Source organism: Lissotriton vulgaris, chromosome 7 (assembly GCF_964263255.1).
Source record: "Lissotriton vulgaris chromosome 7, aLisVul1.2, whole genome shotgun sequence".
NCBI lineage: Eukaryota > Metazoa > Chordata > Amphibia > Caudata > Salamandridae > Lissotriton > Lissotriton vulgaris.
This window is the reverse complement of record NC_141695.1, coordinates 1,376,350,310-1,376,375,877: the sequence shown is the minus strand read 5'-3', so window position 1 is coordinate 1,376,375,877 and position 25,568 is coordinate 1,376,350,310.

Genomic DNA, 25,568 nt, shown 5'->3' with positions numbered 1-25,568 from the left:
AAATATACATTTACATTTGTTACACCGTTTGCCCATATTCCCAAAATGGGATTTTGAATAACATCTATACCACATTTTGATAGGCACACTCTGAGCAGGTTTGTCTTTCATGTATACAGCATTTGCAGGATGTTCTTCGGAGCATGAGATGTGAAATGTTTGAAACTCCCACAATGAAGAGTGCACTCGAAATCATGGAACGTTCTATGGCCTTGGCAACATCAACCACATCAAGCAGAATGGGATCTCTACAACTCAGCAGCCGTTCTTGGACGTTTTTAGAATCGCAGGCAAAGACAAATTGGTCTCTAAAGTACCTATCTAGCTGGTCACCAAAGTTACAGGAAGTAGCCAGACATCTGCAATCAGAAAATAAACTTTTCAATAATTTTGTCAGGTGATTGTTCCCTCCTGAGAAAGTTAAATCTCTCAAGCAGTAAACGAGGTTGATCAGAGAACATATTCGCACATGTGACATTGCTTCCACATAGACATCCCAACCTTCACAATCACCTCCTGTTGTTGATGAGGCGGGTAAATTATCAAAAACCTGTTGTCCCTCTTGTCCCAGCTAACTGAATAATAATGCTGCTTTCCTTGCAGGTTAAAATGTAGTGGCGTCAATAGCCACTAAATAATTTTTGAAAATGTGGAAACCATTGTTTCCAGACAATAGGTGACTTTCCTGGAATCTGCAAGAATGGCAAAATCGGGACTGGATATGTTAAGTGGCCATAGCAAGAAAGTCATACAACGTGTTTTCAAGGCCCCACAAATCAGTAATTGTAAACAAAAACATCAAATAAACCCAGAGCCAAATAATATAGTACCTGTAGTCTCCATAGGATAATGAGCAAATAATTTGAATAGGAGATGGTAGACGAGTAGTGCATTGCGCACATTTTCCAGGCAAAACACCAAATTTCCAGGCACAACAACAAACTTGGCAGTTACCGTGAGGTCGTTTTTTTGATCCCAACAACAAATAAGTGGCAGCTCTGATGTGACAACAAATAAGTGGCTGCCTTGATGTAGGCGTAACATTGTGACATCACCCTTATCAAAGGTGGATGCTCTTAATACGGATGCACTGTAATGCTGGCCTTTCCCAAAATGGCCGCTCCACCGTGCATAGGGGTGATGACAGTGTATAACTTATTTGATGCTCCAACGTATGTGGACGTGATGATGATCACCTGAAATGCTGAATTGTTTCGGAGAAGCACAGAAGTGATCTGCCTCAAGCCGTGGCAAAGGCTTAAGAAGTGATCCATGAGGCATATTGGTTTTTCATGATACCCATTAAAGTACCGCACTCCAAATCCATTCATATATCCAGCACACAACCCATGCAAAATGATATGACAGCGTCAGATGCTGGCAGGATAGCATCGCTCATCCGCATTAAAATGCTGAAATAAGCCAGGACAGCTCATCTGTAATGTAGACTCCCTTGAATAACCCTTGTTTTTAATTTTAACGTACAGTGCAGCATGGCGGCTTGCTGGGCTGCAATGCATCAAAATATAGTAAATGACGCCCTTCGTCTCTTCAGTATATAAAGCTATCTTTGAAATGTCGCAATTGTAGATTACGCTAGATGATCTAGTAGCAATAAGGATAACTTTGTTGTGTAGTTCCTTCCAATCCGTAGGACCAGCGCATTGTTCGGACAACATAAACTAAAGGCTTGGTGTCAGGAGTGATTCCGGACAATTCTGCAGAAGATGTTGGCCTATAGACCAGCTAACTCACACTGCCACTGTAAGCCCCTCTAACTTACCAGGGAGCAAATAGTTTCTGGTAACCACTTAATATGACAACCTTGACCCCTCAGGGATTGTGTAAACAATACAGAACCTTTCGCTCAGCCACCCTTGCTCACTTATTCTCAGAGAAGTATACAGAGAATAGACAGTGGGACGTTTACAATAATGTTTATATGAATACGTGTGCTGCAATGATTAGTATACAGAAACAGATAAACGTGATTACAAGCACCAAAAGCGTAAATAGTAGATTTAGTTCTACCATGGTGCTAAAACAATGTATATATGCAGGCATATAAACAAGGCAGTAATCTGCCATACTCCTAGTATGTGGACCCTACTCTGAATGTACCTAGAGGTTGTGTAGGTGTAGAGCCATGAATCCCCCAATGGGACGATGTAACCCCATTACCTGATGGGATAGAGTGAAGGACCCTGTCTTGGTCACAGGACACTTCTAGCAAGATGTCAGACCTGTGATTTGTCAGCATGCAAGGACCCTCGGAGTCAGCTGAAGTACCTCCTCTACTAATCTATTGGTATGCTCATCTATTATAAAAAAGAAAGCAGCCTTGCAATACACACATACATTAGTGATGTTATGGATATCCAGATAGCCCTGTCGGCCCGTAGATGAAGCTAGTGATGACATTTGTAAGAATTTCTAAACGAGACCTTGTACATGATGTTCAGGGCGTTGTGATAATGTTGTGCGAAGCTAAATGTAAAAAAAAGTTTTGTTTCAGAGAAACGAATCCACCATTGTTGTGCATGCAAATGTGTGCAAAAGGTCACAGCTGGAAATGTTATTTGTGAGTATAATAAGAAATAAGTTACTTCACTACATGGGCCTAACTCTGCAACATAATAATTAGGGCTCCCGGTTTTCCGTTTAAATGTATTTTTACATATAAATATAGACAGATTTTTTTTTTCCTTTGTCTGTATTTATATGCAAAAACGGCAAAATACTAGCAAATTTTGCCATGTGGTATAATCTTCATGTAATTGATACTTTTGAGCTCTGAAAAATCCTCTCTCATTTTAGTGACAGGATGTTGACAAGTGTGAAGGGGTGATTGTTGCCCCTGGTTACTCTGATTATGACTTGCACAAATCCATAGTCTTTTCCCTGCTGAAATACCCGCAGTTACCGAGGCATGTGGAGCACGTATTCCAGCCTTTGGTTGGTTGGGGCAGGGCAAGGTCGGTTGCCTTATCTGAGTCTGGGGATTGGAGGGGGGCATGGAGAGGGGTCGGTAGTTTGTAGTGCGATGTCAGTCGGTCTTCGTTTGTGTGCACGAGATTCCAAGTGACGGGACGGAATGCTCACCATGTGTTTGTTGTGTTAACTCCACTACTGGTCTCTGACATTTACAAGTTTTCTTTTCTCTTGCGGACTTGAGTGCTGTGAATTAACAATCAGCCTATAGTTAGATGCAAATGAGTTGCATTCCATGTACTTTACACTTGTTTTGATTGAACATGCCCCCTGGTATGCTGTTAGCAGTGTTGTAGAAATCAAGGCCTATAACATTTACTTCCTTGCAATCAGAATGGGACTGATATAATTTCGCCCCCCCTCCCGCTGATGCCTTTAGCCCACCCGCCCCCCAGACAGATGTGTTGTCGTTGCCTCGAGTGTCCATCACTATTACCTACCCCCACCTGGCGCCCTTGGTTGCTCACTCCCCCTTTCTTTGTAACCACTCTGCATGTTCATGACATAATGACGTGTAATCCCACAGCCTGCAGATCCCAGCAGCTCGAACTACGGCAGGCGCACTGAATTCCATGCATCTCAATCAACCTCCACACCAGGCAGAGGCCCAACTAGAGCCAAATTTTGGGAGGGGAGGGGGGTTTGACAAAAAATTCAGGGGGAGACTAATTCTTCCAGCAATAGGCAGAGTGGAGATGCAGGGGCTCTAAGAAGCCTTGTTAACAACTGAATGGTCTTTTGAAGACCTGTGATGTACTCAGGTGCAGCTGGCAGCTCAAAAACTGTCTGTGTGTGTCCAGGAAGCTGACTCAGCCCGGGCTGACACACACGACGGGGAGGGGAGGAGGGGGAACTGAAGCCCGTTGAGCAGTAGTGTGGCTCACTGGTTAGAGGCGGCAGACCCGAGAGCAGAGGACGGCCCGGGACCAGGGTTCGATTCCCGGCGCGGCAGGTTTCTGGACCAGGGTCAGCGGACTCAATAATTCTCTCGCCTCGGTGCCCACTCTGATCAGCGATCACACTCGGCAACTCTGGGCATTAGCTTGCCTCATCTTCACTAACGGCCCCACCAGACCGCCGGGGATGCCTGGTCTCACCCTGGAGATACCCATTAAGGGACCATCTCTCAGGGAAGCCAGGAAGGGTTTCGCAGCGGTCGAAGCGCCTTGGGACCCTATGGGTAAGTAGTGCGCTATATAAATGCCAATACATTTACATTTACATTTACAGTAGCCACCCGTGATGGGAGTGCTGCTGGGCGCTGACGTGGGGCGGGGAGGGGCAGGGTGGGGTGTAGTAAACTACAGATTACGGCCGATTAGAGGTAAGTAATCATATAAATAAATGAAACGAATTTCGCTGCACGCGATGCATCGCCAAATGCGATGCAGCGCGCAACGTAATTCGTTTCATTTATTTATATGTTTCCTTACCTCTAACAGGCCGTAATCAGTAGCTTACTACCCCCCACCCTGCCTCTCACCCACCCCACATCAGCACCCAGCAGCACTCCCACCACGGGCCGCTACCTGCCGTTGAGGCCAATGGGCGCCTGACACCAGGGCTTTAGATGGAAATACAGAAGCGCTGGCACATGTTTGCTCCTGATAAGTGCTTGAACAGGTTTTCAGTGTTCTTCATTTCAATAACAAACTAGAAAGAGCCTCAATGTCCTCAAAATCTCTTGAAATGCACATGTACTTTTACTACAATGGCAAAGTTTTCAGATGAATGTATTGTGTTGACCAATAACAACTGAGCGCATGTGTGCATTGTCAATTTAAAGAAATGTGGAAAAATACTAGCTGTAGCGTCGTCTTTTGCTTGTGGCAAAATTAAATGTGGATATATACAGAAAAAATGACCAAAAAATAAATATGGATAAATACAGACGGAAATGGCAACAAAAAAAATACCATAAAACCGGGAGCCCTAGTAATAATTTATTCCATAAATTCCCTATTTCTTAGGTTAAGTACTACTCTCTATGGACTGAAGTTCCTACCCAGATCAGTAGAGTTCATAATGATTATACCCAGATATCTAAATACTAGGAAACATTCTAGCCATGCTAGTCAGGGAAACCAACTGGAGCATATAGCTGAGATTTCCCATGTGAACTGAGGATAGAGACCTTTTGGCTTTTCTTACATTCCCAGTGGATGCTCACCTTTCACTCCATGCCCCCCTGATAGTGACTCTAGAACGTATTCCCGGCTTCTGTAAAAGTTTCTGAGTAGCTCTGAGAAGACCCCTGGTGGACCTCTAAAAGGCCAGCACACACATCTGGGTGTAGCTCTCAAGAACCTTACTCAAACCACCAGTTCCTCCATTCAGAGCTAAATCCATTAGCCCATTGGAGACTCCTAAGCTCCATTGTTTTAAAATGTAAATGTAAATGTAATGGATTTGTAAAGCGCACTGCTGCCCGTAAGCGTCCTGGCGCTGTAGACCGCTGGGGAACCCGTCCTGGCTTTCCCTGTGAGATGGTCCCTTCTGGGTATCTCCAAGGTGAAGCCAGGCATCTCCGGCGTCTGTGGGGGGCTGTTGTAGAGATGAGGCAAGCTTAATGCCCAGAGTTGCCGAGTGTGATCCCTGTTTAGAGTAGGCACCGAGGCGAGAATTATCGAGTCCGTTGACCCTGGTCCATGACCCTGCCGCATCGGGAATTGAACCCTGGTCCCGGGCCGTTCTCTGCTTCCGGGTCTGAAAAACTAGACTCAAATGCTGTTCCCAGACCAGTGCACCTTTAGCATACATGAGAAACTCCTCAAACCCAGGCAAATGTTATGCCGGTCCTTTAAGAGTTTGCCTGGAATTATGATGCTCACCATCACTTTTGCCATCATTTTGACTCCTGTTACACTGACCACCATAACATTGCACTGTCATTTAGCCATCCCTATATTTAGATCTGACTAATTCGCTTTCCTCTCGATTGAGACAGGTTTGAGCACAAGGCTGGTCGAAGTACTGGTCTGCCAAAGTCAGTAAGGTGATCACGTTAATGGTGGTTGCAGCTAAAATGGGCAATTTACGGTATTCAGTGTTGATAAACACCCAGGCCCACCCTCTTAACCAAGCTCTGGAAGATCCCATTTAGAACTACAGGTGGCATGTGTGCACACCTGGGTGCAATTCTTTGATCTAAACTTCATTCACTGGCTCAGAGTTGTTCTCCTTACCCAAGGCAGAATTCCACATTCCCAGCACGACTTTGATGTTATGTGCACTGCACCACTTTATTGCATTTGACAGTGGTAATATGCATTTTCCGTTTTATTTCCTGTGGATGAAGACTAAAACTTCTCAACAGGCTGTCCGTATAATAAGCTTCAGTTCTGTGCTAACGGTGTTTAACCTCTTCGCTGCGGATGACAAGCTCAGCTCGTCATCCGCCACGGTGGTCGTGTGCGGATGACGAGCTCAGCTCGTCATGTAACGCAGCTTTTTAAAAATTGCCGCACACAGCGGGAAAAGCCGCCGTAGCGATGCGGTTTAAAAGTAACTAGAGCGAATTCTTCCATGTATCCTAAATACTTCGAGTGAAAGCATTATTTTCAACTTATTTTTGCAAACATGTTTTTAGAGCATGTTGGCCCCAACCTTCTTCATAGAAGCACTATAAAGAGAAGGGTAGGAAAACTCTCCCTGATTAGTAAAGGACAGAGAGCCAGGCAGACCGGTTGCTTGGAAACATGTTACTGTTCATAGTGTGTTGTGTGTATGTGTATGTACTGGTTCTGGAGGTTCAAGACAAAGAGACCGTGTTTATGGTGACACAGTACTCTTTACGCCCAGTGCTTGAAATGGAAAAAGAGAAGTGCAGGTACTCTGTATCAGAGTACCTGCTTGGTTCTGAGAAGTACCGGTACACTCCAATTAAATGTATAATGGGGAAGATTTACAAACCCCTTGCGCCACTTTTGTGTCATTTTTTATATAGGAAAAGTGACACAAAAGTGGCGCAAGGGGCTTGTAAATCTGCCCCTATGTCTCTCTTGAGAAGTGCAGGTACTCTCCCTCTCAAAATAAAAAAGTGCTGGTAATCAGTACCGGACAGTACTGGTCCATTTAAAGCCTTGTTTACTCGACATAATGGTCTGCCGGCCAAATTTAAAAGTAGGGGATCCATAGTTTTGCCTTACTTCGTCGGACAGCCAGAGAATTGGCTATTTGTTGCACCCTTATCCTCCACTATTTTCTTCCCATTGGTATTGCCCTCCTCTCCTTTTCTCCCCTTTCCTTTTACTCTTACCTAGTGATGTTCCACACAGCTGGTAACTATTACCTTCAAACATTCATGAGATGAAACCCGGCGCTTGCTGGCTGGATTAGTGATGTCAATTAAAAGAGTTTCACTTCTCATCTAGTATTCAGTATTTTTCCCCAAACACCGGTGACAAGGATAGGATGTTATTGAGCTGTACACACTTTCATTTTTTTCCAATAAATTATTTATTTTGTAATTTGCACCAAAATATCTGTGATCCACCCAAATGACACACATATTATGTATTTGAATGATCATACCATTATGTTTCCCTTCCTACCGCTCTTTATCTCCATTTTCCCTCTTTGGATGCTCATTAACCCCTTCCACGCTGATGACGAGCCGGGCTCGTCATGGCGTAGCCTCCTCGCACGCTGATGACGAGCCCAGCTCGTCACGTAACATGCGCTTTTAAAAATCTCAGCGTACGAGCGGAATTCCGCTAGCGCGCATGAGGTTAATCTATACTACTATTATAAAGAGAGAACAGAAACCTTTTGGCAAGGTAAACTCGGGAACCACAGCGCCAATCCACACACCCAATACATTGTTGTAATCCTCAGGGTGTGTAGATGGACATAGGCTGCATAAAATAAAAAAAAACTTACATTGAAAAATTAAACTATAAAAAAAAAGTAGTCCCCTAAAAGTAGCGCCAGCCGCGACGTAGCGCTGGCCGCGACCTAGCAGTATCCGCAACGTGCATGATGATGACAGGCGGGGAGGAGCGGTGACGAACAGCGTGGAGTGACGGTGAAGTCCGGAGCGCGGGGAAGAGCGGCGGCTCAGGTAAGGCAAAGGCGAGGCGGGGGGCGGGAAGGAGGCGGGAGGGAGGCGGGAGGCGGTCTGGGCAGTGTCGGTGCGGGAGTGCACCCAAGCCTGAAATGTTGCCCCCAGCCCCCTTCTGCCCAGGGCAACGCTGTCGCAATCCGGAAATGCTGCCCCCAGCCCCCTTCTGCCCCAGGCAACGCTGGGGCAGGCTGCTGGTAGTTTATATTTCTTTAGTGGATGTTTAGTTCATAGGTTTTTTTTTCAAAACAAAACCCCAAAGTGGGTTGTATTCTTCCAGCAGAACAAGGCTGCAGACTGAAGCTGAACAGGGCTCCACGAGGCTGGATACCATCATCAATAGGCCCTGCTGAAGAGGGTTTGCTGCTACAGAGAATAGCATAGTGGGAACTGTGGCAAAGTCAATCCCACCAGCAATGCACCTTTGTCCGATTGGTTTGTAGGTACATTCTGATCTCCTGTTGGTTCTCAGAGCAGTTTTTGCTGTAAAATTTTCCAAGCATACAAAACAGTGATGTGTGGAATGTTTGAATTAATCTTAGCCAGTGTGTGGCCGCATCCCAATCCATTGTTATTTTGCACACCATGCCACCTCAGTTTGGACACAGATATATGCAAATCAGTCTAGCCCTGCTCTAACAGGAATAGTCCAGCCCAAACTGCCAACCCAGGTTCTTCCTGAACGAGAACACAAGCAACCCAGGACCAGTGTCACCCTGGTTATGGGTTCATTGGCTGGGTACGTCTTGGTTCCAGTGACACAGTGTGAGTGGGAGTACATCTGGACCTTTCTAAGTCACAGGTTTTGGGTTTTGGTAGGAGAAGGCCACTTTAGTAGCCACACCAATAGTGCAGGGCCTGGAGAGTACCACTTAGGGGCTAGGACTGACTCCAGCAGGGACCAGCTGCAGCAGTTAGGTGGGTTGCAGGGTCTCTTGAAATTGTTGTATCCCTGTAACTCACACAGAGGTAAGTCAGCAAGGTTTTGGAGTCACGCTGGTGGTCCTGAGTTTAAGGAGCAGGCCGAGTCTTCCTTTTTCAGGATGCAGGGCAGTCCATCTTCTGAATTTTCTAAAGGTTCAGAAGTGATCTGATTTGGGGTCTGAGAGTACCACTTTGTATCCCCAGTACCAGCCTTTGTGTTGTGGGGGAAAACACCTGCCCCACTCCCATGGCCCTCCTGGATTTGAATCCCAAATGTCTGGGGTGACAAATGGCTACTGTCATGTTCATTTTTGTTTGTTGTAGCCAAGGTCTATGAATTGTAATTCAGGGTTGGGTGCACCTCCTGTCCCCGCCATCCTGCCAGGATGGCCCATTCTCTCAAACATAAGCCCACTTTGTCCCCATGTCTGGGAGGAATCAACAACACATCACAAAGGAGACACCAACAGCCATGTGACGATGTTTACTGGAAGAAATACACTGTAGGTTTGGTACAGAAATTCCAACTTTCTAAAAGTGGCATTACTAGAATTGTGACCTGAAGTCCAACTTTACCATTAAAGAAGTTCTTCAATTACAATTCAAAAGAGTCCAAAACGTGTTTGCCTAACTGTTCCCAATCTGAAGTTAAACTAAATTAACCATAATAAGGTAACCCAGTGATTGTCCGTGGGAGAGGTAGACTGGTAACAGTGAAAAATGACTTTAGGAGTTTTTCACTGTAAGGACATGTAAAACTTAAACCCATATGTCCTACTTTTTAAAGACCATGCACCCTGTCTTAGAAGCCCTTAGGGCCTCCTTTAGGGTGACTGATATGTTTTAAAAAGGCAGGTTTAGGGATGGCAAAAGTTTCATTTGTCAAGTGGAAATTGCAGTTTACATCCGCATTACAGGCTGCAGGGGCAGGCCTGTGACATATTTTAAAGTGCTACTTTAATGGGCGGCACAACAAGAGCTGCAGGCCCACTATTAGCATTTAATGTACAAGCCCTGGGTATAATTAGTACCATCTACTAGGGAATTATAAGCAAATTAAATATGTCAATAAGGTGTAGGCCAATTTTACCATGTTGTAGGGATAGGGTGCAAGCATTTTAGAGCTGGTTAGAATTGGAAAACATGAATGCCATTTAGAGTTGCCAGGAGTCGCAGCTGAAACTCCTGTCTTGCCTCTTACAATCATTAACACTGCTTTTGCGACCCTTGGCCTCAGAGGTGGCAAATTCAGTGCCAGTAACACAAAGGCAGCTCATCTCCATGGACGTTGATTGGGGCTCCACTCTCCTTGTTTTTTGTAAAAAAAAATGTGTTACACTAATAGTGAATAATATTACATTCTACACTATTGGTGTAATAAAAGAATCGAGTACAGTTAACTGGAATATGAACTACCCTGACACCTGAGGTAAGTAGAGAAAATGCTTTAAAATGTATGGGGTGTGTGTGCTTGCGAGTGAGGGTGTGTCTATCTGAGAGCAGCAGCGGCTGGCACAGGTAAGCGTGGTAGGGCAGGGAGCGGTAGAGGGAGGTCGACGGAATAGGTATTATTTATTTATTTAATTATACCTATTCCGTTGGCTGTTGACTTCCCCCTTCTCATGCCGCCATGCCCATGCCCCTGCCCCTGCCCCATCCTGTTTACTTGTGCTGGCCGCCGCTGTGTGAAACAAAGTTTGTGTTTGTGTGAATGTGTGTGTATGTGTAAGGATGTGTATACAAGTGCAAGTAAAGGTCAAAGGGCATCTAATGTCACTTCCACTTCCCCTGGCATTTAGGTGAATTGACGTCCATGGTGGAAAAGTTCTCACAGTCCGAAAGTCAACAAAAACAAGTTCAACACATAGTTGGTGTAAAGGCAAACAGTTTGGGGAAGTACCACTCAATAGTGTCAGGTCTAACACTTACATACATAAATGCATCCCCCTCCAGCAGGTCCAGCTGCATGACGATCCTGCCTGTAGGATATACCTTTCTTAAAGGTCATGTGTTTGAACACACTGTGATTTCTACAAGACAGTGTCACACTGACCTTTAAGATGAAGGCACAAGCAAAATGACACAGACCCCAGCTCACTGACATGGACTCTGGGAATTGACCCCTGCCTCCATCTCCATTGGACAGAGGGACTTGACCAACTACACTGGAACATGGACAGAAGCAAAGGAACATACACATTGGCGCATCTGTACACAGACAAAAGGGTATGGAACTTGTCACTTATGCACACACTAAGATACAGAGAGTGAGGCATTGATATGGGCTTTTGAACACAGGCACCAGAACAAAGTCCCATGACTTAACACAGGGCATCGGAAAGGGTCATGGACACAAGGGAAAGGGCATAGGACAAGATACCGAGGCAAGAATGCTGGGAAGCTGACACAAACAAAGGTACTTGAATAACCGACACTAGGGCAATGGTGCTGGGACATAGGGACACTGGCACAGACCTGGAGACACTAGAGCACTGTGACAAACACTGAGCTATGACACTGGCCCTGAGCCTTGGGGCACACTGACACTGGGACACTGACACTAGGGCCTGAATCAGAGGCATGGACACTTGGAAAGACGACCGAAGCACTGATAATCCAACAGTAACCCCGACACACTGATACTGAGACATGGACTGGGGGAATGGTCTACGGTACAAGGACAGTGAGACACAAATATTGGGCTCCAGACAGTAGGATGGGGCCAGACTTGGACACAGACACTGGGATGAAGAAACAGGTACACAGACACGAGGCAAACACACAGGAATACACACCATGGGGAACAGACACTAATGTTGGATCGAGAACAGAGACAACATGCATTACTGTGTCAATGACACCGGCTGGGAGAAAAACCGGTGAGCGCTCCATCGTCCAGTGGGACTGTGGGAAAGAGACTGATCCTGACATTTGCACTGGGACACTGACCCCAGGATGGAGGCACGAACATCTGGCAACGCACGACACTCCACCAGCAGATCACAGTGCCAAGAAGCCTTCCAAGTGGTGGACGTTGCACATTACACAGATGACCTTACACTGACAATATGCGGGTTTAAAAGGTGTATTCAAGGCTGCAAGACCACCATGAACTGACAGAGACGTAAAAGGTCGATGTGCAGTTGCAGGGGTTGTTTTTGGTTCTTGTCAGTGAAGAAGGAAATGCACCGGCGAGCTTTGCACATCTTCTAACTCTGTTTTCTTTACTCTGTTGCCGGTTACTCCAGCCCCCTACCGGTTCATTCCTCCACTGTCTCTCACTGTTTCTCCCCCAGACTCTTTAATCGTTTCTCTTCATTTCTCGTGCATTGTGTTTTCCCTCGTGCGTTCTCTCTCCATCCCTCCACTGCCACCATAATAATTTAGACCCAGCCCTGCTCTCTCGCTCACTATCACTCCCGTCTCTCCAGCCCTCCCCACTTCCTCGTCTCTTTTCCCTTTTCCCTCGCCTGTCTGCGTGTGTACATAAATATATCTAATTCGCAGTTATGAATTAGCAGGCTCCGGCCTCAGGGGCTTCGCAGGGGGAAGAGATGAGCGCTCTAATGAGTTATGAGAGTTATTCAAGAGATCCCAGCAGTGAGGTAATTACCGGGGTAGCTCAGCCGCGGACGGCGGCACGGAGGTCTCGCTAATGAGACGCACACGCACCCTATCTGTCTGGAAGTTTCTCGAGGGGATGTCCCCGTTCACGGTGGCCCCGGCCTGACTCGAGCTGTCAGGCAGAGACTGAGACAGAGAGTGTTTCTCGCTGGAGAAAATGCACCTCTCTAGACGTGCAAAATATTCTGCCCACATCCGGTAAGCCCCATAAAACAACAGCACCAGTCAAGAATATGGTTTGGAGGGGGCGGTGGGCAGAATGCCCTCCCACCCCGCCTAGAATTATCAGGCGGGTGGTAGGGTCCAGGAGGAGGGGACACGAGGATGGTGTAGTGTTGTGGGCCCTGGGCCCACATGCTACCAATAATGGTCATAGTCACAGTGTGCTAGGGTACTGGAACTGGCCCAAGGCATGTGTGCCCGGCCCCTTTTATTTGCAGGGTCACCTGACTGCTGAAGCCTGTGATGGTTGGGTGTATAGTGTGGGAGCAACACAGGTGGCACACTAGAACATGTCCAGCAGGACACTACATCCCTCCCAAACTTTAATGAAAAAGAAGCAAACAAAAGTCCAACCTATGGAAAAAAGCAAACAACAATACACTACACCAATGAGTCTCTTCAGGCCATCGGCATGGCAGTGCTGTAGCTCTGGACCACACAGCATTGAGGCTTTGGTCCGGCTTGGTGATGTAGTTCAGACTGGCCTGGTCTCGCGGTGCTGGAGTCTATTTACACAGTTCAATTAGCGGGCATCTGGAGCGGTGATGGAGTCCACTTTGGAGATCTTCTTGAAGGCGGTTAGGCTCTGGTGGATGGCAAACCTGCAAATACTGAGGATGACTTTGGTGGATGAGAGCCTTCCTTGGAGGCGATGATGCTTCCCGGTTCCTGTTGGCAGAGCTGCTTCAGACTTGCCTCTGTTGCCTGGACTCCCCTCTCACTGGAGTCTCCGGGAGGGCCTTCCTACCGGGCTGCCATGGGACTGTTTGGGCTGTGTGGGCCTCTCGTAGGCTGCGCGGAGGCGTCACTGAGAAACTGCCAACAGAACCACAGCCAACTCGCTGATGCAGCCACAAGGGTGGTGTCTCAGAGTGTGTGTGCTCTCGCCGTCAAGACTCAGGTTCTATGCCTTCCTCAGATGGTCTTTGGGTGACCAGTCTCTGAAAGCGACCTCCATGATTCCCGGTGCCTGTCGTGGAGCTGCGGCTGATGCATCTCTCTGGCTGAGATTCCCCTCTCACAGGAACTGCATTGAGTCCTATTCCCCTGGATTGACACAGGAATGCTGGGGCTGTGCGGGCCTGAGGGGTCGCTGCAGAACTCCCAACAGGGCCACAGCCAAGCCTCGTGCAACCCCAAAGGTGGATGGTCCAATGGTCGGTATGCTCTTCTTCAGCAGGCCTTAGGTTTAGGGGGCACACAGAAGGTTCCTGGGTGGCTAGCCTCCCACGTCGCCAGGAGTGCTCAGTTGAACTTCGGATGTCTTGAGCGTTTGAATCCACTCTGGTGATGCGATGCTCCTTAGATGTTCTTAGTGGTGATGCACCTGCATAATGAATATGATGAATTTCTTCCACTTGGGCAGCAGGTGGCCATCTCTTGCTTGAGTTGATATCATGGAGTGAGGAGGACTTGTGGGACTTCATGGCCACTTGCAGTTATCTTCTAGCACGTGCACTTGCTAGACGTGATGCCATCGATGCCAAGCAGCCGAGACAGGTGAGGGGACGGTCGCACTGTGAAGCGTCGGGCCCGGACGCAGATCGCGCCAGCTAGCGGCTTACAGTTGGTCCTCCTGCTGAGCTGTCTCCAGTGACATCTCTGCAACCTGGTGGCTGGCTTGTGTTGATGAACAACTTCACCAGCGCTAGTCCTCTGTCCTATCTCTCTTCTCGTATTCCCTCTTATGCACCTTTGGTGGTTGATCACCCTGTGGCATCATGCCACTCTCTTCTCCTTCACGAAGTGGCGTCCTGCCACGCTGTTTTTTCCCCTTTGCGATATGGTGCCCAGCCACACACTTCTTTGCTTCCCACCAGGTTCCTCACTCGAATGTGACATCCTGCCACATGTCTTGGACATCTCACTGGCCGTGCCCAGTTCTTAGGAATGTCTTAACTTTGTTGCGGACTTGTCGCAGGTCTGTCCTGTTGGTAGGACTTGCTTCTTCTCCTTGAGGACCTTTCGCAAGCCCCATCTCCTCATCAGGGATATTTGCAGTGCTCCTCTGCCAAGATAGCAGATTACCTCTTTGTTCAAAGCCATCTTGCTTGTGCCTCGAGCATGGGCCTTCGGGGAGCTTGCCTCAGTTCGGGCATGCTTGGCTGGGTTGGTCACTTCGTGTGACGTGCTCCTTGCTCCACCACATGTTGCCTGGCGTTGGAGCACATGTTGTGGAGGGGCTGGCCACATGGAGTGTGTGACTCTCCTCTTACTTGTCCGGGGCCACTGGGGACTCCGTCTTGAGGCAGTGTGTGGGAGGACACTCTCGGCCAGATTCCTCAAGCTTAATTGCGCTCGCAAAGGGCCAGATTCTGAGAATCTGGTCCTTTGCGAGTGCAATATTTGCATTTGGGATTCATCACCTTTAGGCCCATAGGAATGAATGGGGAGTTATTCCTTATTTGCGATTAGCAATTTGCTAATCGCAAATAAGGAATGTGTAGGAATCGCAATTTATTTAGCGATTCCTACATGAATTCCGTTTTGCAAGTCCTCAATAGTGATTCCTTAATAATCGCTATTAAGGACACTGGTGCAGTTGAGATGTAGAGGCTCTCCCTGCTGCCTTCAGAATTGATTCTTCTCTGTGGAGAGGTCTCTCTCTCCTGGGCACTTGCCCGTGCTATCAAGTTTTCGTGTGCAGCTCACTACCCACCTCTGACTTCTTCATGGTTGCATGTTTGTTCTTCTTTCTTGCAGTGGTGTCCGTTCACCTGCAAGGGGGGTGGTGCAATTTCCTTGCTTGCGGTGGCGTGAGACAGCCTCAGGGGGTTGCACACTCTGGGCACGTTCTTCACGTACTTCATTTGAGGCTTGCTGTCTTCTTGCACTTTTTTTGGTTCTCTATTTGTTGGGGGAAAGTGCAGAGTCTCGCTACCTCCCTGCCCGATAGGCAGACATGCAGCGGGTGTGCAACGCTGTCTTCCAAATGTTGTTGCTGCCTAGGGACGTGGACTCTACAGGCTTCTAATGTGCCTTTCTCTTGGAGGTCAGATGGGTGCAACTAATGCTCTTGTTCCACTTCCAATGCAAAAACCACAGTTGATGGACAGAATGCAGACAATGTCATCTACACCACCCCAGTTCAGACATGGCCATATGCAAATCAGTCTGACCCTGTGCCTCAAGGGAACAGTCCAGCCCAAACTGCCAAGCCATGCCTCCCCTGGACCAGAAACAAGCTTCCGAGGACCGGTTTCTGGCATTTCAGCCGTCTTCAGCTCGGCTTGCTTGAATCCAGTGGTGTGGAGAGCATGGGACTCACGTCTGAGCATACCCATCCCACTTGGGGTGACAAATGCAAAAAACACAGTTGATGGACAGAATGCAGAACAATGTCATACATTCACCCCAGTACAGAGATCTGGGCCTAAATCCATCGTTTTTTTGCACTCCACACCACCCCAGTTCAGACATGGCCATATGCAAATCTGTCTGACCCTGTGCCTCATGGAAACAGTCCAGCCCGAACTGCCAAGCCATGCCTTCCCTGGACCGGAACCAAGCTTCCGAGGACCGGTTTCTGGCATTTCAGCCGTCTTCAGTTCGCCTTGCTTGAATCCAGTGGTGTGGAGAGCATGGGACTCACGTCTGAGCATACCCATCCCACTCGGGGTGACAAATGCAAAAACCACAGTTGATGGACAGAATGCAGTTCAGACATGGCCATATGCAAATCTGTCTGACCCTGTGCCTCATGGAAACAGTCCAGCCCGAACTGCCAAGCCATGCCTTCCCTGGACCGGAAACAAGCTTCCGAGGACCGGTTTCTAACATTTCAGCCGTCTTCAGCTCGGCTTGCTTGAATCCAGTGGTGTGGAGAGCATGGGACTCACGTCTGTCTGAACTGAACTGGGATGGCAGAGTGGGCTAAAGAACGGTGATGGATTAAACCCAGGTCTTTTGACTGGGTGTGAGTGTTTGATTGATTCAGATGCTCAGTCCATCGCCACCCCCTTTTGTACCGCTTTTGGCCGCCATGGGTGTGGCGGGGTATGCTCAGACGTGAGTCCCTTGCTAACTTTGCCACTGGATTCAAGCAAGCCGGGCTGAAGACGGCTGGAATGCCAGAAACGGGAAACAACCGTTACATCGCAACTTTTACAGCGCACTTCTATTACAACGCAACTTTTACAACGCTGGATCCATTACATCGCATGCCTTTACAACGCATGACATTACATAGCAGATACTATTACAACGCATGCCATTACAACGTAAGTATAGGTAAGTATATGTATATATATTTTTTTTAATTTAATATTATTTAATTAATTTAATTAATATTAACTATAAATAAATATATTAATTTATGTTTTTTTTCATTATAAATTAAATATATTAATTTAAGTAATTTTAAAAATAAGTATGAGTATAGGAGTATATGTTTTGGGGTGTTTGGGTATTTTTAGGTTTTAGGGCTGGGTTTGGGTTTTGGGGTACAGGGGTATTTTTAGGTTTTAGGGCTGGGTTTGGGTTTTGGGGTACAGGGGTATTTTTAGGTTTCAGGGTTGGGTTTGGGATTTGGGGTACAGTGGTATTTTTAGGTTTTAGGGCTGGGTTTGGGTTTTGGGGTACAGGGGTATTTTTAGGTTTCAGGGCTGGGTTTGGGTTTTGGGGTACAGGGGTATTTTAAGGTTTTAGGGCTGGGTTTGGGTTTTGGGGTACAGGGGTATTTTTAGGTTTCAGGGCTGGGTTTAGGTTTTGGGGTAGAGGGGTATTTTTAGGTTTCAGGGCTGGGTTTGGGTTTTGGGGTACAGGGGTATTTTTAGGTTTCAGGGCTGGGTTTGGGTTTTGGGGTACAGGGGTATTTTTAGGTTTTAGGGCTGAGTTTTGTTTTTGGGGTACAGGGGTATTTTTAGGTTTCAGGACTGGGTTTGGGTTTTGGGATACAGGGTTTTTTTTAGGTTTCAGGGCTGGGTTTGGGTTTTGGGGTACAGGGGTATTTTTAGGTTTCAGGGCTGGGTTTGGGTTTTGGGGTACAGGGGTATTTTTAGGGTTCAGTTTTTTAAAAAAAACGACTTTAAATAAATTAAATTAATTAAATTAAATTATATTATTTACAATTTTTAAATTAATTAAATTAAATTAATTAAATTAAATTAATTAAAATAAATTAATTACAATTTTAAAATTAATTAAATTAAATTAATTAAATTAATTAAATTAAATTTATTAAAATAAATTAATTACTATTTTAAAATTAAATAAATTAAATTAATTAAATTAAATTAAATTATTTAAATTATATTATTTACAATTTAAAATTAATTAAATTAAATTAAATACATTTTTTAATTTAATTAAATTAAATTATTAGAATTAAATTTATTAAATTAAATTAATTACAATTTTAAAATTATTTAATTTAAATGAATTAAATTATATTAATTAAATTAACTTAATTACATTTTTTTAAAAAAGATTTACTTATCTATACTTACGTTGTAATGGCATGCGTTGTAATAGCATCTGCTATGTAATGACTTGCGTTGTAAAGGCATGCATTGTAATGGATCCTGCGTTGTAAAAATCGCGTTGTAATGGAATGCGATGTAAAATTATGCGTTGTAACGCCATACATCCGCCAGAAACCGGTCATCGGAAGCTTGTTTCCAGTCCAGGGAAGACATGGCTTGGCAGTTCGGGCTGGACTGTTCACATGAGGCACAGGGTCAGACTGATTTGCATATAGCCATGTCTGAACTGGGGAGGCCGAGTGGGCTAAAGAACTGTGATGGATTAAACCCAGATCTTTTGACTGGGTGTGAGTGTTTGATTGATTCAGATGCTCAGTCCATCGCCACCCCCTTTTGTACCGCTTTTGGCCGCCATGGGTGTGTCAGGGTATGCTCAGACGTGAGTCCCTTGCTCACTTTGCCACTGGATTCAAGCAAGCCGGGCTGAAGACGGCTGGAATGGCAGAAACCGGTCCTCAGAAGCTTGTTTCCGGTCCAGGGAAGACATGGCTTGGCAGTTCGGGCTGGACTGTTCCCATGAGGCACAGGGTCAGACTGATTTGCATATAGCCATGTCTGAACTGGGGTGGCAAAGTGGGCTAAAGAACGGTGATGGATTAAACCCAGATCTTTTGACTGGGTGTGAGTGTTTGATTGATTTCGATGCTCAGTCCATCCCACCCCCTTTTGTACCGCTTGTTCCACTTCCAGCACGTTGCTGCTAGGGGGCATGTATTACTCTCATGGGCTTCACTTTGAGCAGCATGGCAAGTGCAGTCAGCCCCACTTGTCGCCATTGTAGTGGTGTGGGCCATGGGCCCACATGCTACCATTAAAGGACACAGTGTGCTAGGGTACTGGTACTGGCCCAGGGCACGTGTGCCTGGCCCCTTTTATTTGCAGGGTCACCTGACTGGTAACTCCTGTGATGGGTGGGTTTATAGTGTGGGTGCAACACAGGCGGAACACTAGAATGAGTCCAGCAGGACACTACAGGTGGTCAGAGGGCGTGGGGCGGTCCGTGGCCTTCTTAAGGTAAGTAATTTAGGTCTAGGGTGCCATTTTAGTGTTTGGGTACACCCTACAGAAAAATTTCAAACCCCCACCCATCCTGTTACTGGGTTTTGATTATGCAGGTGCTGTTTTCGTTTCGTTTTTTAGATTTCGTTGGTTTATAAGTGTATGTTGTCACTTTGTGAACATGTATATGGCAGTTTTGGTACCCAACTTTAAGTTAAGGCATAGAAATGTTGGTCATGTTAAGACCCAGGTGTAGTTTGGGGGAAGGGGGACTTTATGAATGTGTTGTATGCACGAGGTTTGAATGCACGGGTTTTTGACTGAGGAGAGTGGTGATTGGACTTTACTTAGGGTTTTCGTGGATAGGATGGGTTTAGGGGAGTGGTTTTGTGGATAATTATGAACATGTATATTGAGGCCAAAATTGTGTTAGTATGTAAGGCTGAGAGCCAACATTGTTTTATGGATTTGTGTACCTATTTCATTAAAGCAACAATTTCCTCCTAATTGAAGTAGGCAGTTGTTCTTAGATAGATACCCCATCCTGCCCGAACCCCACTGCAGAGAAAGCAAAGCTCCACAAACAGGACATACAGCACCACTGAAAATATGCCAAAGTGCAAATGCAAGCCCTCTAACCACAGAAAGGATACAGTATGCAAGACACCATGCATGGTAGACCATGGCAGCCAAGATTCACAGCTGCTTACAATGCACACTGAGGCAACCAAGAGGCAGTACCACAAATTAAACAGACAGAACCACACGAAAGAGGACACAGCATCCCAGACAAAATAAATAGCACTGAAATCAAGACACAAAGCACAACAGACATAACAGCACCAATGACAAGATAAATGATCCTATGAGAAACACTAGAGCAGACAGAACACAACACCACAGATACTATTACTTATACACACCTCAGGCAAGATACAATACCACAAGCTAGAAAGACTGCCCAAAGACAACAAAAATATCATCAAAGATAAGATACGTGGGGGCATAAGCAAGATACCCAACACCACAGACAAGACATACCAGCATTGACATATTACATCAGTATATATAACAAACACCAGAGCAGGTAGGGCAGAGCACCAGAGGCACAGAACACCGCAGACAAGACATAACAGAATACACATTCCACACAAAGCCACTAATAAGAAGCAACTCCACACTGTACAACACAGGAAAACAGAAAAAGAACAGCAAAATAGCTGGAATACAACACCCATAGACGTTTTAAAGCATGGGCAGAGTGGGCTCTGGCCCAGGGCCCCAGCTTTTCAGGGGGCCGCTGATAGAACCAGCTCTGTTCAACAGAGTCTTGCCTTTATAGCAGTAAGTGATTCTTAAACAGATTGTCTATTACAGACATTTTGTAGAGAAATGTAATGTTTGATTCATGCAACATCCATAAAATAGTTTCTTTTAGATCAAAGGACCTCATATTTAAGAAATGGGAGAGTGTCACAGAGATTATTTGCACTAATATTAGCGATCAGCTGCTGTGTTACAGTGTTAAAAACACACATCGCTATCCCTGAATATTACATGTAAACACACTCAGAATTTGTACGAGTGTGTCTTTGCACTATCAGTGGCTCGGCCAAAGAGGGCATGAAAGAGCTGAAATAGGATTATAAATTCACAACTGTTACTCACAAGGGCCCCCAAAATATGCTTGGCCCAGGGCCCCCAACACCCTTAAGATGTCCCTGACAACAACGCAAAAGTACACGCCTAGTGAGTCGAAACATAGCACTATAGACTTGTGTCACAAACTTTTAGGCCAGACCTTCGTATTTATTATGCATTTATATGGGGCTTCACACTACTCTTATTGGTGACCTTCGAAGACTGTGGAATCTAGCATTCAGGTTGGTCTGTGGCCTCCATTGCTATGACCACGTGTCTGAAGCTCAGGGCCTCTGCACTGGATGTCTGCTAAGAACATATTGCAGTCCAAGATGCTTTGGAAGGTGCCATCAATAAGGCTCTGACTTCATGACAAATATTGTAACCCCTCTGTGTGTCAGGAAGACCCTTTAGAGAAGTAATATTTCAAGGCACAGAGGTCCTAATGTTAACAGTAATATTGTGAGATAAATATTATATATTGAAAAAGGTTTTTAATAAACAATATAACACGTATAAAGACAGACAAAATCGACATGGAGTTTCTGTGAGGTAAGAAAACCATGCCCAATGATCAAACAATTGTAATACTTATGCGCAAGATCACAGGGTCAATGCCTGCTCCTAGTCCTTTGCTTCAAATGGGCCCAATGTTGTCAGACTTCCTTCAGAGTCCTGTGTCTCCAGCTCCAGAATTCGCTAGCTCTCTGCAGTATTTCAAATTCTGAGCACTTTCACAGATGTTTGAATACTTGTGGGACTTCATTCAGAGTCCTGGATCTCCAGCTCCAGAATTCCCTAGCTCTGTGCAGTATTTCAAATTATGATGAATACTTGTGCTTTTTTTTATTTTTAGCCCTCATTTAATCACAATATGCTCCAAAATCAAGAAGAGGTTTCTCTGACCTTTTTCAAATATTTGAAGGCAGATGTTAACCGGTCTGGTCACACCCCAGAGAGAGAGAAGGATACCATGTATCTCCAGATCCGCACCTTCAAATGCTTGTATGGGCCTCAACCTTTATCTTGAGAATTTGATAGAATTTGATAGACCACTGTATTCCCTCTTGACAGAGGGAAAGATTCAATCCCATCCTGGGATTCTATCTGGGGCATATTCTTAATCATTGAACCCAGAAATCATAATACACAAAAAAAAGAAAGAGTGATAAAATAAATAATATCCAAGGATTTTCAGGGTTTAGAAAGGGAGAAGGGCAAATCCCCGTTTCATAGAGCTTTATATATGACTAACTCCTGCCTCCACCCATTTATCCCATATATCCCAATATTTCATTTTTTTAGTACTTTTACCAGATTTATCTAGGGAGGATACCCTCTGAATGGAGTGAATCCATTCTTCTTCTGTGGGGGGGCAGGGCAAAATCCATTTAATACAAAGCTCCCTTCGAGCTAAAAAGATTAAAGTAAAAAACAGGGGTGGATAGCTTTTAGTTAATACCCTCCAGCAACCTCCCTTGGGGGTATCCCGAAAATTACCAACATAGTTGTTAATTTTATATCCAGACCCATTATATCTGATATGGTCTTACCCACATTGCTCCAATAAGCATGTATTGCCGGGCAACTCCAAAACATGTGAACCTCGTTTGCTCTGTCTTCTCCACACTTAGGGCACTTCTTGGTTTCCCGGTTTCCTATTTTTGATATTCTCTGGGGAGTCCAATAGGGCTTATGAACTGTAAAAAGGTGATTCTTTTTTAAAGGGGCAGCATTTATACAAGACCATAGAGAAGACAGAGATACTTGCCCAATATTTTCGAGTTCTTCATCAGGCAGGTCATTCCTCCATATCTCCATGAATGAGGCCTGCTCTTCTTCTCTGTTTTGGACAAGCAGCCATTACCACTCTGCCACTTCTTTTATTTTTGTTTGCCGAGAGGATATCTTTAAAGCCAGGTTCGAGTTCCCTTTTAACTCTTTTCTGAAGGATTTTGTCCCGCTTAACAATTGATAGTATTTAAACTTTGAGACCCGATTTTCACAATTCGCCTATAGGTGAGGCCAAGAAATAAGTTCCGCCTCAAATATGAGTTGTCCCCAAGTGGTGATCCCGCAGCTCTTCAAAGGGGTTGCAAAGGTATCTTCTAAACATGACGGCATCCCTGGGGAATCCCATACTGGTGCAATATCGTTGTAGTAAGGGATTTTTAAGAGACGTCTCACCGGGGACCAAAGCTTTACTGCGGATAACAAAGTCTTCAAATGTACTTTTTTTTAAAAATGTTGGGTGGCCAAATTTTCAAAAAGAAGCACCCAGCTTGTTGGGAAATATCAGATGTTAACGCTTTGTAAAAAAGAGAGAACATAGAGCTTTCCATCATCAATTGCCGGAAGTTTTTTAGCTGGATAGCACACAGGGGTAAACATCCTTTACAACGCGGTCAAAATACTGCAGTGCCATCACAACGCAGCTTTTAAAACGCAAGTCGTTACCACGACTTGCACTGGAGGGCGCTCTAGGCTAAGGAATAGTAGATTTACTGTTCCAACACCTTGCCTGCTGTGCGTTGTAAAAGCTACGTTGTGATGTACTGCCATCATTTTGATCGCGTGGTAACATCATACATCCCACACAGGTACATATATAAATCGGGAGTTGCAATTCCTCCATATTCTTTTTTTTCTGAGTTTTTTCAAGGCTATTCTTGGACTTTTGTTTCCCCATATAAAGCTTGAGAAGAGCCCTTGCACCTTCTTAAACCAGACTTTCGAGAACTCTAAAGGAATAGTATTATACAGAAATGTATATTTACGGAGAATTGACATTTTTTAATAAATTAGATTTACCCAAAAAGTGTATAGATCTTATGATAGCAGTTCAAAAGAGAGATAGGCCTATGGGACTCGCAAATTCGTGGATTTTTATTTGGTTTTAAAATAATTGTAATAGTTGCCTCTTTCCAGGAGGCAGAGGGGTATTACCTTTTAAGAAGGAAGAGTTAAACAATTGAAGATTAATGGGTGCCAATTTTCTTTTAGTAGGCTATAAATCTCATTAGGAATGGAATCCGGACCTGCTGCTTTTCCCTTTTTTAAAGTCTAATAGCTTGAGCTATTTCTTCCACAGCTATAGGGCAATTTATTTGTTCTTTTTCATTTTGTTGAAGTGAAGGAAGAGTCAGCTCCGATAAGAATTCATCCATTATCTTTTCATCAATTATCTTCTCTTCCATATATAGGTTTTTGAAGGATTGGACAAAGTAAATGTACAGAAATTTATATAGCGCAAATCACCGAGCGGTTTCTAAGCGCTTGCTTAGGGAACCCGTCCTGGTATTCCCCTGTGAGATAACCCCGGCAGGGTATCCACAAGGTGAAAGCCAGGCATCCCGCCGCGAGGGGCCGTTGTGGAGATTAAGCAAGCTATTGCCCAAAGTCGCAGAGTGTGAACCCGTGAATCGAGTAGGCACCGGAGCGAGAGAATTGTCGAGTCCATGGACATTTTTTAGGACTCAAGACCCCGCCGAGCCGGGAATTGAACCCTGGTCCCGGGCTGACCTCTGCTTCCAGGTCTGCCTCCTCTAACCAGCGAGCCACACGCCTCCTCGATTTCGGCATCATCTGTTAATATATTGCCAGTGTCTGAATTTTGGAGATCCCTTATCCAATTTCTCGTTTGGTCAGTTTTTATCTTCCAAGCAAGAAGTTTGCTACACCCCTCCCCATATTCATGGATAGAAAGTTTACTAGCGTCCCACTTTTTTAAAATGATGGTCTCTAAGTAATCAGCAAGCTTGTGTTTTGCATTCGTTACATTTTTAAAGATATTTGAGTTCCCCTGTTCCCTTCCAAGGCTTTCATGTAGTCTGTGAATCTCATTCTCTATTTTTTTTGTATCTTCTTGTATTTTCTTGGCCTGTGAGCAAGATATAGCTATCAATACTTGTGATTTTAATAAGTCTCTTTGTTAGTTGGCTTTAGTACTCCTTGCACCAAGATTCCTTGTGTCCCAAAATACATAAACAGGATAATGAAATGAAAAGAAATTAAAAGAACATTTGTAAAGCGCGGTAGCTACCCTGAGGCGTCCTAGCGCTGCGGACAAACGCTTGTAGAAGAGCGAAGCCTAGTCTGAGTTGATGAACAGCTGGGTATTAAGCTTTTTTCGGAACGAAAGAAGACTGTGTTCTGAGCGCAGGTGGAGAGGGAGGGAGTTCCAGAGTAATGATGGTGTGAATCTCAAGAAAATGCCCCTTTGTATTTCCCTTTCTGTCTGCCCCCAGTGGCATGAAAGATGACACTCAAGCTCTTCTATTCCATGTACAAAGCCTTCTGGAGCAAGGGTCCAAATGGTTTCTAGGGGTGGGCGAAAATTCCGCTCCCTCTGCAAAGTTTGCGGAGTTTTGTCCACTCCACATTCCTCTTGGAAAACGGAGTTCCAGCAAAAGCTGCCAACCGCCGCATTGCAGATTTTTTTTCTCTCACATGGCTTGCCAGGATTAAGTTGGTGATCAAGAATTGACATCCCCTAGCATGATTTGTGAGTGCTACAACACCTCCCGCCTAGATTTCTCAATGTGGGCGGTCATGGCAGGTTGCGATCGTTCGTATTGAGAAAAGTGATACTTGAGTAGAAAATCTACTCGAGCGGCAGAAAG